This window comes from Chroicocephalus ridibundus, chromosome 8, assembly GCF_963924245.1.
Source record: "Chroicocephalus ridibundus chromosome 8, bChrRid1.1, whole genome shotgun sequence".
Lineage (NCBI taxonomy): Eukaryota > Metazoa > Chordata > Aves > Charadriiformes > Laridae > Chroicocephalus > Chroicocephalus ridibundus.
Window position 1 is genome coordinate 29999498 of NC_086291.1, and position 12223 is coordinate 30011720.

The window sequence follows — 12223 nt, forward strand, 5'->3', positions numbered from 1 at the left end:
GGAGAAATGCAACATGAAAATGTTAAATGGATAGATCTTATTAGTATACGATTGTCTTTCAGGAACGGATTCTTTAAAGTTCTGTTTTCCAAATAGACAACCCACAACAGTATAATTGTTTTAAAATTACATATATTTAGTTACTAGGAAAGAAAAGCAGTAAATTAGAAAGAAAAAAATTAAAGACAAGACATGCTTCTATTTTTGGTAATTGCAAATCTGAACATTGGAAGTACAAACAGTCCATTCAGACTTTTGCTGTGGTTTTGGTCCCGATTACATGCAATTATTGTACTGCATACAAAAGAAATAATCTCCAAATAATTCTCTTTTGTATCGTCAATGTAGCACTCTAAAGCAATTACTGTGCTCTCAAAGTATATTATTGATAAACAATAATATTAAAAGAATAATAATAATACATAATTCCTATACAAAATTCTTTATAAACAGAACCTCACTGAGTGAAGGGGTAAAACGAGTATTCTAACAAAAGAAAAATAAGATAAATAATGTGACTTGTCTACAATCATCCCACAGATTGTACTGGTTCCAGTCTAGAATCTCAACTACAGGGATATTTCATCTTCAGAGAAGATCTATAATCAACCTCTGATGATTCATCCAATGATAATGTTGGGATTTATTTAGTGTTTCAATGCCACTATGGTCAAAGGCTTGCATTTCCCATTAATTATTACATTCATAAAGTTTATCAAGACGCATACTTATGCCACTTATTCCAGTGGCCATGATTAAATATTTTACCTCACAGGTACTGCAATTGGTGTCCTGAAATTGATTGTATAAATCGTTGTCTGAAAACATCAGGTGGTGACAGTGTGAATCCAGACCATACTAATGCTTTAAGACCACATTCACTATGTGAAAGCCATAAATGCTTTCAAAAATCATAGGTTCTCATTCTATTTAGCTCAGTATAGAGTGCAATGCCTAACTACATTGGGTTTGAAGTTGGGACTAACCACTCTCATCAAAATTGGGTTTAGATTCTTGGAGGTATAAATACAGACTACTGGGGAACAAGAGTGAAATTAATTAATAACAAGGCAGAAATTATATAATTATCATTACTTATAAACAACCTGAGCAGACATATAGTACAAAAGGGTATTCTCCCATGGGAAAAAATATTGTTTTGTAGTTGCATTATTGGAGTAGGACAATGGCTATAAATTTGTATATTTTGCCAATTACAACAGAAAAAAAACCAGCAACAAGATCCAGAAAATTTTCAGGTGTCAGTATCTAAAATTAGATCCTACTCTTCTTATTTCACAAAAATGAAACATCATCAGTGAAGTGGAATTATTAAAAAATATCTTTTTCCACCAGTTTGGTAGATACCTGCCTCCATTAGACTTGAGAAATTACATCAGAATACAATCTGCTTCTTCAAAAAGAAGTTACATTGCTAATTGTTCATTTAGTAGGTCTTATTTAGTATCAAAAAATGTCTCTTCAGAAAATTCAATCCGCAAACATAGCTCTTCCTGATAGTAGTACAGTTTTGTTTGAATATCGGAAAAGAAATAGAGAATTCATCCTTTCCTTTATGCTTTATTCTTTAATAATATTCTAGCTGCAGGTGTTGTAATGACCAATTTCTTATCTTCTTTTTCTCTTAAGCAATGAGTCTGACCAAGACAAAGAGTCCCTCTCAGATCCTACTAGACATCCTATGACATTTTCTTGCAATTTCACCTGTAACTCAGAGATCAATTGATCGGCAGAGTGATTACTTCAGGCATCTGAGAAATTTTCTGCAACACAGATCCCAGAGAGGCTTCAGAGTGGGTGGCTTGTTCCACAAAACCTCCTATTTTGTAGCCCACAAGTGGCCGTTTGTCTCCTGAACAGCTCAGGTCACAGCACTGACCTGGTGGTTTATTCCCCTGGGGAATACCTTTCACAGAGACTGTCAAGGTAACCAGTCTCCTGCATTCCTGCCCCTCCTAGAACCGGGATCCAAAACCCAGAAAATATATAGCTATTTTTTAAGTACCTATTATTTGTCTTATTGCTCATGCATTTTGGTAATTCAAGCATGCAGTCCTAGGTTTCAGCTAGCATAGATTAATGACCTTTGCTCAAAATATTTTATGAATACTTTCAGTCAATTACTTTTTATTATTTCCATATCTGTAGACATTACGAACTGGTTCTCAGGTAATTAATTTTAATGGCCCCATACATAAATGGGAAGTCCGCCTTCTGAAAGGGGGCATTTGGTGCTAATTTTTCAGGTTTCACTGAAGTAACAGAAACGATGTTCTCACACTGCAGGAGCAGAGGCTGCCATGAGGTTATTAGGAACAATATATCTTACTGATTTCCTGGATACACCTGAGGGGTGACCCACTTCTTTGGAGAAGCAGTCACAAATGGGAAGCAAAAAAAGTTGTGTATATCCTGTATTCTTTCCTCTCCCAAATGCATTTGCAGCCTTACTGTAGTTTAAGCAGCCAACCTGGTACGTTGCGGGTATGAATCACATCCTAGGATTGCTCTCTCTTTGAGCACCACGTACCACACATTCCTACTGCTGTCAGTAGGCCAGATCATAGCAACATTCAGATTTTCGAGGATGAAAGCAAGGGGATTTGGAAACGATAATAGCACATCACACCTCCACTGTCAATTATCTTTCTAAACCCTGCATATATAGTGTACACACACGCACATACGTGTATAGATCTGCAAACATATGTTTGCACACACACACATGCACATATATTGAAAATACTTATTGCCTCTAGCATTGCATATATACATTTTAATTAGAATTGGGGTGGGGAGGTGGAAAGGACAGAATTCCAAGAGGAGTTTGTGGAGGAATAAATTTGACTGTTTTCTACGATATAAACAGAGATTGTTTCTTTTTTGAAAAAGATTAACTGAAGTGGTTTCCTATGAGATGAGGGGACTGGGTTGATGATATAGAAGGACATTTGGACATTTCCAATCCTATGCATTCACTTAGGGGGGGGGAATTAAAAAAAAGTCTAAATAGGGTATTTTGAGCTCACAGAAGATGCCGCCAGCCTGGCAGATCTCCCTTGGAGGAAGGTACATGAAACCTGGGAGCTGAAGCTCCCTGGGGCACCAAAGTGCTCAGGGGGAGTCTGAGATTCATGTTGGCCTGGGGTGAGATGAAATCTATAAATAAGTTTTGAAATGTTGTGAATTAGGTTCTTCTGATTCTTCTTTTTCTAGATTTGCTTACACAAAGTTTTCACTAATCTTAAATCTGTTGCTAAGTGCCTTTTAACTTCAGGATTTGAGCCTCTGCATGCTAGCAGAAGCAGTCTTATCTCCGTATCTACAAGGGTTGTATCAGACAGTCTTCCCTGCCTTTCAGCAGATATTGCGGTCAAAGAGAATCTCATTTTTTACACAGACACTGAAATGCTAATTCACTTTAATTAATGACCTGGTTTCTGTCCCTCCACAGTGTGCTGGAGCTGATTCATACAGCTCCTCCGTGCAGGAGGGAGAAAAATGCTGTCTGGGAAGGGCCCTAGCTGGGAAGGTAAAAAGGTAATGGAATTTTCTCTTTACCAGGAAGGTAAAGAAATTCTGTGCAAGGCAATCAGTGACCAGGCAGTCCACGGAGTGTTGCAGACGCCACTAGGTACCGCTACAAACTCTGATTTCCTAATGTCTGAGCAACTTGTAATTCTTACATTAAGCCAGTAGCCATTAAGTCTGTTTTCGGTACAGTATATCTTCCTGAGTATTTCTTCCAAAACCCTATTAGTTAGAGGCTGCTTATGCCCTGAAGGTTCAAAATTTATTATCCTTTCCAAGGTGTGCATTTGTTTATTAATTGAGGCAGAGGAAATTAGTCTTTGTTTAGTTTTTACTATGACAACTCATGGATCACTATAATTATCCAATTGATTTCTAAATTCTGCAGAGCTCTTGGCCTCGGTGATATCTTGCAGTTTTAAAAGGAGGGCTAAGTTATAATAAGCAGCATGTGTCTTAAATTTTTTTTATATAACATTTCCCAATAGTTCAACAGAAAGCACTTATTTCGTTTTCTGATACGTCCTTGAGAACAAGGTTAAATAGATAACCCACTGGTTTTAAGCACTTGTAGCCGTTTCCTGGGGGAAATGAACACCTGCTGCTGCTAAATTTATCTACTTGGTCATCTCACAGTGAAGCTGTTACATATTGTCATGTTCAAGCAGCCACTCTGGATTTAAGAAACTGTGACGGTACCTGCGCATTAATCCTGGTCTGCTCAGATACTTATGTGTGTAACTTAACACGCCACGGGGCTCTAATAAATTTTTGTTCTTTTTTTTTTTGCATTTTTCTCTATAGGAATACTGTGAATGTTAATCTCCTCTGCACAACTCTTTTTTTTTCTATCATTCATTTATCAGGTATGAGATGTCTACATTAGTTCTTTTACCAATACATTAGAAATTATACTGACACTCATTATTTTCCCACAGCAGTTAATGAACTTCAAATTCTGCCAAGAGAATGGCCATCAATTCTATTATATGCAACAAACTTAACACTAACTCCACTTTAAAATACTGCATCTATATTTACCTGCATGAAACTTTCTAGCTCTCCATAAGGGTGCATTTTGCATGAACTATATTGAAATTTCCTTAAGAGAATACATACTGTCAGCAAAAATTAAACTGTAAAGAGAACACTTTCTTGTTTTGAAAGAAGTCAGACACATTATTTTGTCCTGTGATCAGTCTGCTAAGATTTGTAGTGTTAGAATTTCAGTAACATGTAAACTCTGAATTTGGTAAGAACATTGTGAGCAGCAGCACACAGTCAACGCCAGAAAAAGACCATGCTATTTTTGTCCTATTTTCCTTCTGAAGGATGCGGTACAAAACAAACTCTAAAAGTGGCAGTTAGAGGACAGTTGCAAATGTTAGAGAAATACAGCTGAATGCTACCCGCAGAATAAACCTATATAAAAAGTTGAAAGCAATAATTAAAGTTTCCTTATAGATTCAAATCCACAGGGTAAAAAAAATGTTAAAAAATATGATGCATGTATACAAATTACCATAATCCTCCCAGGTTTCTCACTTAGTGTCCTCATTAAAGCAGGAAGGGAGAACAGAATATAGTGTGCAGAATTATTCTGTTATTTTATTACCTCGTTCTATGGTTTGGCTTTTCTTTCTTAAGAAAATGTATTTTTCTTTTGGCCAAAAAAAAAATATTCCAAATGGAACATCATTCCTTTCAGATGATGCACCATATGAAAACAGTTCTAGAGTTTACACATACCGAACGACATACTTATACTTCTGACACCATCATCTTAAATTCTGGGATACAAAACCTTGTTTAAAGAACTATAAACCTCTGTTTCTCAGAGGCATGAGTGAGGGAAGAGAAACAATATTAACGATGCTTTTTCTCTTTTTCCTTCTGCTCTGAACTTTAATCTACCTCCAAACCACCTCTTCAGCCTTCCAAGCAACCATTCATTACTTAATTATCTTCTCCATCTGAGTATCCCATTCCCCAGGATTAATTTTATTTCTATTACTATTTTTTGCTTATCTGTGGCATTTTGTAGGAGGTTACCAGTGATTTGAGTAACTTTTAAGTGATTCATACATTTACAAGATATATTTGGTAGCTTGGACTTCTTCCCTCACCTTCAGAATATGCAGTGTTGCCTTTAATGCCATTTCCCAAATACAAGTCTGGTTTTCACTCCAGTTGAGCCAGTGATACTGTTAGTCATGCCGTTTGACCAAGTTATTTCTGACAATCTCCGCTAAGTCTTTCGAGTTCTGACTGTGTAGGCCCTAAGTGAGGCAGGTAGATGACTATTTGAGTTCACCAGGCACCAGGCATCTATCTGGACCTTTCTATCCCTTCATTTTTTTGTTGGGCAGCAAAACTTGTGCATTTTTGTTCTTTGCTGCTCTACCAGCAATATAGAACATATAATAGACTTTGCTTCAGATCATCAGTCCTGTGTTAGAAAATCATGATTACAGGCTTATGCTAAAATATACCTGTGATGGGCCACCTTTCAAAAGCCACGACAGCCATCAAGAACAGCTTCTCAGTAACTCTGCTTTAGCACCGTGCTTCAGGAAAATGCAGCCCATTATTTTCCTCCTGACTCCCAGGGAGGTAGATCACCCATTCCCAGATTTTGCAAATGAGACTGTGTGCATCCTTAGTCACTCCAGGGCTAGACACCAGACCACTTACCTCCAGAGATCAGAGGGGACAGGCTGAGAGAATCATCTCCTTCCGTGCATGCACACTGCTCGCAACGATGACCATGGAGGTTCTGCTGTTGGAAGCACAATGACATATTATGTGCTGCTACTTTTGCAAATTACGTTTGCACCAATGTCTGCACACAAAGCTTATCCTACACATTTTTATGAGCCAGAACACAATATTGCCTAATTTCTGCTGGGGAAATCTGACAATTTCTTCTATTCAGTATCTTTGCCATGAGTATTTTAAATTGTGATTAATTTAGTTTTCCCTTTTATTGATTATCTGGCTTCTAAATTAAGGCATACACTAACAAGTATCTGTTTATTTTTCAATCTCTTTTCACAGGAAACCACAGAACACGTATTTTATTTATAATACATTAATTAATTAAGGAAAAATAAATTAACAAAAATCACATCATAACATTCTGTTTAAAATGTCTAATTAAAAGTACAGCAAACATACATGCAATCAGAAATGTATACATCAAGCATTTGTTTGCAAGCACTGAATTTTCAGTTCCTTCAGTAAGTCTGGAGTGAAAATGGAATGATGAGTTAGTGTTAAACAGTGCAAGCACCCCAGTTCGCTGACAAAGCACATGCCGTTAATGGTGCCCATTTCTCCAGAGCTTTGAAGACCAGGGCAAAGCAAGCCCTGAATTGTGGCACTGTTTTGATTTGCACCGGGAGCCCGAGAGACTTCTCTGTGTCAGCAAAACATAAGGCCTTGGAGAGCACCAGACATCAAAGATTTCCAATTATTTCAATGTTCAGAAGGCACCTCTTTCAGATAGGGTCCACAATGGGAAAATTCATTCTCCAATTTATGGTTTTTAAGATGAAAGGTGAAAAGTAAATCCTATCTTAACAGCATAGGCTGAAAGTCTCGAATAAGAAGATAAAAGAAACATCTTCTTCCCCTTTCCTAAGCCCTTCCCAAACAGCATCCCTGCAAATTAGATTATACTTGAGATTTTAAAGTATTTCCTAAAGTACCAGGTAGCATTAAATCCAGAATTTCTGTCTCTAGGGACTTTGGTACTTTAACACTGTCTTTTTGACCCAAATCACTATAAACATTTAAAACTTCCAAGGTATGAGAAGTGTTGCTAAATGTAGATACAGAATTCTCAATATATGACATAAAAATCTGCACTGATTTGAAACTTCCATATTATAAATTAGATAAAGTACCTGTACATGCAGTGATAGTTCCTTATGACTGTCATAAACTAGTTGTTTATGAACTCTTGTCATAGATATTGATGGCTCCTGCAATCACCCAGCATGGTTGGGGGCAATTTACCCACTTCTGGGGGATGTAAATTTTAGCCAAGGAGACAGAGAAATTGCGCCACGTTCACTATTCTGCTAAAGAGCTGGGCTAGATAATTCAGGGAATTTTTTTTTACTATGTAGTACCTTATGGGAAATCAAAAAGTCTTACATACCTAAGAAATACTGAACATTTTGTCTTCTGTTGAGCGATCTCTGAATTTTGCCCAACCTGTCAGAGGACATGAAGACAGATTAGTTTGTGCATGAAGCAAAAATAAGATTTTTCAGGCATTGATTTTTAAATGGCAGCTTATCACTAATCTTGCTAAGGGTATGCACTGAAATTCATAGTATTCTAAAAGCAACATTTTATTCTAAATGCATGTATGTATGTGTGTATATATATATACACAGACATACATCGTAGTCTTGTCTAGCAATGCTATTTTCTTCTCTTCACTTTTACAGGATGCTGATAATATTAATCTCTGTAAACACTGTAAAAGGAAGCACATTTTCTAAGTTTCATTGAATATTCTTTTCATCCTTTTCTTCACCTTAACTTCAGTACGTTAACAGACGTTTGAGAATCAAGTCTGATAAGTCTGATTTTGGATCACTAACACATCAGTTGGTTGAAATAAATACGAATTTAAAGACTGCTTAAAAGGTTTTGCTAAAATGGATAATTATAGATACCACTAAGGAAATAATGTTGTGCTTTTTAGCTGAGCTGTACAAAACTAAATATTGTCGAGTCATCAACATAATGAGACATGCAGCAACTGCACATCTATCTACTCTTATTGCTCCCCTGCACAGTCCATTCAGAGATGGTTGTTTGACCATTTTTAGGTATTTTCTATAAGCACCTCTATGCATTTTAAGGTTTTCAACCATGTATGTGGGAAACCTGTTGGACATATAAGCTCTAATTCTTTTCCTAAGTGAAAAGACAACATAAAGAGTGGTGTTACTTCAAGCAGTTCTGTCTTTCATCTGTCCAGAGGAATGCAATATTCAGGTGAGCACAGTGGAGGAGTATTATAGTATCAACTTCTGAATTCTTATCAATCATTGCATACCACCAATGGGATCTTCCAAACTTCTTAAGGGACTGGATTTTCTATTTATCACTCAACTTTAATATAGATTGGATTAATAAATCTGGTGGGTAACTTTGCAAGTTTCAGCTCACGTAATTTTCATTTTGCTCTGTTAGTCCACCCATAATACATTCCTCTGCCTGTGGTAGCCTATCTGCCACAACTTGAGACCATTTCTTGAGGTGCAGCCTCACCATTGGTGAGTACAGGAGGACAATCACTTCCCTTGTCCTGCTGGCCACACTAGTTTTGATACAGGCCAGGATGCTCCTGGTCTTCTTGGCCACCTGGGCACACTGATGGCTCATATTCAGCTGGCTGTCAATGAACACCTCTGGGTCCTTTTCCACCAGACAGCTTTCCAGCCACTCTGTCCCATATAACTGGCCTCTGCCCATTGATCCAGCCTGTCCAGATCCCTCTGTAGAGCCTTACTGTCCTCAAGCAGATCAACACTCCTGCCCAGCTTGGCATTGTCTGCAAACTTACTGAGGGTGCACTCAATCCCTTCGTCCAGGTCATTGGTCATATTAAAGAGAACTGGCTCCAATACTGAGCTCTGGGGAACACCACTTGCAACCGGCCACCGACTGAATTTAACTCCATTCACCACAACTCTTTAGGCCCTGCCATCAGCCAGTTTTTAACCCAGTGAAGAGTACTCCCATCCAAGGCACTTTCTTCAGGAGAATGCTGTGGGAAACGTTGTCAAAGGCTTTACTAAATTCTAGGTAGACAATATCCACGGTCTTTCCCTCATTCACTAAGCGTGTCACCTTGTCCTACAAGGAGATCAGATCAAGCAGGACCTGCCTTTCATAAATGCACGCTGACTGGCACTTATGTCTTAAGATGCAGCTGTCTCCTCCAGCCACTTCGTCCCAGGACTCCCTCCTGATTGGCCCCAGACAAGGGGCTTCCATCACCAGCACCCACACACAGGACTCGGATCACACACCGTAATGAACAGTCACATCCCCTCCTCCTCTGGGTCTGGCACAGACAGGACGTCTCTAGCACAGGCACACACACGACAGTCCCTGGGTTCACAAGCACGCACACACTCGCGGGTGCCCCTCGGCACTGGGGGGAGAGCCCTTCTGCCTGCTGGTACTCTTGCACAGATCCCAGCCCTCTGACCCACCCCATGCGTCCCTGACTCACTGGTTGTGCCATCTCAAGCACGCAGCACTGGTGCTGCAGGCATAAGTTATCCATGTCACCAACGTCTGCTCCATACCTTTTCTGTTGGATAGCTGGAAAGTAATTTTTTCCAGGCAATGAGTCTGCTACCTTTCATATGCATTATACTTCATACCAGGAACATGCACTTTTATGTTGGATCCCCATTTAATGCTTTGCTGTTTGTTTAGCAAGTTGAAACAATGGGGGGAAACAAAATAACAAAAGACCCTAGAAATCTTTTGAAATCCCTAAGTTTTCTTTTTTTCTTTTGCTAAAAAGTAAAATAATTATAATGTAACTGTTTAAAAATGCCTTTAAAGCTTTATGTTTTTGCCCAACTTGGATGAAACAAAGCACTGAATATCTTTAACAGTGATATAGCTGTAAAGAGGGAAGCAGTCTTGTGTTAGTTGCCAATAAACTGTTTCTGTAAAAACTTAAAATAAAACAGCCTGAAACCCACGGATCCACTTCAATGAGAAAAAAAAGAGCTGTCTGTTCAGAATTAGTCTCACTTTGTGAGCAAGTTCCCCAGAAGCTGACTATGGTCAATATTTCACGTAAAACCTGGAGTCCTGTGCAAGCATAGGTGTGGACTCTGTGTCAGAGATTTTTACTTCAGATGAGAGGTTCATTATGGGCTGGAAAAAAAGGAGGTTTGCCCTTAAGCCATAGATGCTATGGATAGGACTCTAGCAAATGCAATCTTAAAATGGCTAATTGGAAGACAATGCAGATGTTTTATTCAGTTGGAAATGCTGGCACTGCTATTTGGACAAGACACTGACAGGATTTCATTCTTTTGTGAGTACAAAACAGTGATGGAGTGAGCAGGCACTGACAGTGTTCATGAAAATAAAGCAGAGACTATGCACAAAAAATATTCTACTGCCAATTTAGACATTTCACCACCTCAAGCTGAAATTTGCATGACAATGTAGAGCAAGAAACCATTCAGCAGCAGAGAAATAAGTGCCACCTCAAAAACACCCACCTGCCCACATACAGACTTTGCTGTACTTCATGAGATACGCTTCTTTATTCTAATCCCACTTTATGGCTCATTATGGTTCATTGTAACTCTTTCTCATATATTTTTTTCAGACTGGAAAACAAAGCAGGGCATCTTTAATATGCAGGGCCTGCTTCTGCTCCTGTTGAAGTGGTTGAGTTTTTAGTAGGAGCAGAAGCAAGTTTTTGAAAAGTATATTAAGTTCCATGGGAAATACCTACACAGGACCGTTGACTGAACTACTTTTCAGCTACTGAATCAATTATATATGTAGAATAATGTTTGATGGTGAATGAGGTATATGTGGACATATGCTGGATTAATTTCAGGCATGTTGGGTTATGCCTTTTCATTCACGCTGTCAGCCAGCTCCTTGATCACAACTTCTTGCCATTGCAGTGAAAGGGTGAGCAGAATAGAGTCTGCCATTTGGCACATTGCCCAGGGAAGCTGTGGCTGCCCCATCCCTGGAGGTGTTCAAGGCCAGGCTGGATGGGGCTTTGAGCAGCCTGGTCTGCTGGGAGGTGTCCCTGCCCAGGGCAGGGGGTTGGAACTAGATGGTCTTTAAGGTCCCTTCTAACCTGAACCGTTCTATGATTCTATGAAAATAGTAAGGGCATCTCTAAGGCCTTGCTATGAGATGAAAAAGGTCATGATCGCATGATATAAAACATTGGTATGCTATAAATTCAACACTATTGGTTTGAATTTGTTCAAAAATGTTGATGGATCAACTTTTTGCCAACATATTCTCTGACAGATCAGATATCACCAGTCCTGCAGCATCTGGCACAAAGCCATAATAAGAGCATCAACACGACACAAAGCCTGTACTGGGTGATGTGGCTCATTTAACAGAAAGGCACTTTGATCCGAATCATATTTGTATGGCTGGGTGATTTGGAAGTGCAACAGATTCAATATTAGTCACGGAACTGCAGCTTGTCTTCCTGCAGTAAAAAAAAACAAACCAAACAAAACACAAAGGGAGTAAATCAGATACTCTCATGTCCTGGAAGACAAACAGCACGCTACCTCTACACTGCGCTGCAGCTGGTAGCTCGCTGGGCACCTCGGGAGCACATTCACCAAACAGCAGCAGCTGAGCAGGGCTGCCCGACATCGATTTGCCCCAGTTGCAGAATGTGATTGATGCCCATTCAACTCAGTGGAAGCAACTTATTTGCTAATTAGTTCCTCTTTTCAGCACATTTACAGAGTGCATGTTTGCAATGGTGTGCTTCTTGGGAATAAGTTTCCACGGATTGGCTTCAATTCTTCATCACTGCTACTCAACATAAATGGAATAATTTGTCTTTGTGGCAGTATCCTCTCCACCTAAGAAATGAATACTGACTCTTCTTTAATTTCTATTT